The sequence below is a fragment of the Lampetra fluviatilis genome, chromosome 3 (genome assembly GCF_964198595.1).
Source record: "Lampetra fluviatilis chromosome 3, kcLamFluv1.1, whole genome shotgun sequence".
Taxonomy (NCBI): Eukaryota; Metazoa; Chordata; class Hyperoartia; order Petromyzontiformes; family Petromyzontidae; genus Lampetra; species Lampetra fluviatilis.
The window spans coordinates 15637016-15638026 of record NC_136277.1 but is presented as its reverse complement, the minus strand read 5'-3'; the positions used below and the strand labels follow the sequence as shown (position 1 = coordinate 15638026).

At 54.8% G+C, this 1011-nt stretch overlaps 1 non-coding gene across 1 annotated transcript; it reads left to right on the top strand.

The window, feature by feature from the left end:
- Positions 1–205: 205 nt before the first annotated feature.
- LOC144931133 (U4 spliceosomal RNA) lies at positions 206–346 on the top strand. Its single transcript, XR_013636529.1, has one exon. It is a non-coding gene; the product is annotated as a U4 spliceosomal RNA (small nuclear RNA).
- The last annotated feature ends 665 nt before the right edge of the window (positions 347–1011 follow it).

Sequence of the window (1011 nt, the reverse complement as noted above, 5' to 3'; positions counted from 1 at the left end):
CGTTCGAAGAAGACGCGCTGCACATCACCGACACGTGTGTGGTACATGGCGTGCTCCAGCCGGAGCCGCGCCTTGAGCAGGCCCCTGAACACTGGAAGCAGCACAGAGCAGCCGTCAGTGTCACCTTGCAGCATCTTCTTCCTCGTTCTGTACACCGCCATCTTCGCCTGGGTAAGACTGATAGAGATGAGAGATGGGAGGAGAGAGCTTTGCGCAGTTGCAGTATCGTAGGCAATGAGGTTTATCCGGGGCGCGATTATTGCTAATTGAAAACTTTCCCCAATACCCCGCCACGCTGATTTGAAACACAGTCGGCGTCGGCAATTCTTGCAAGCTCTTTCGGGAGCTTTGGGTAAAAAGAAAAAGAGAGAGAGGGGACAGAGGAGAGAGAGGGTAAGCGAGAGAGTGAGCGAGAGAGTGAGCGAGAGGTGGGGGTTTTACATAAAGGTAAGTTTAAAAATGTTTAAAAAAAATTACGAAATGATGAACGAATCAAAATGCCGAATACACCTAGCATCTTCTTGTTTCCACTGATCGTAAAAAAGGAGAGAGAGGGGACAGAGGAGAGAGAGGGTTAGAGAGATAGGGATGAGTGATGGGAGAGAGAGTCGCGACCCTGTTCGCTAAAGGGTTTCATCCCGAACTCATCACCCAGACCGAAGTGGTGAAGGGAAGGCTGCTCGCGGTAACGGTCAGGGTGGGCGATGTCACCACCCACCTACTGAACGTGTACGCGCCGGTCAACAACAAGGAGAAGATCCCGTTCCTGCACCTCCTGAGGAGGCACCTGGCTGGGATCCCGGACGACGAGTGCGTGATTGTGGGTGGCGACCACAACTGCACAATCGGCGCCCTGGATCGTTCGGGAAGGCAGCAGGGGGGAGTTGGGCCGAAGAGGGAGATGCAGGGACTACTGGAGGACGCCGCCTTGGTGGACGTGTGGCGCATACATCACCCAGGCCAACGCCAGTTCACGTACACGAGGACGAGGCGCGATGGCTCGGTGACACA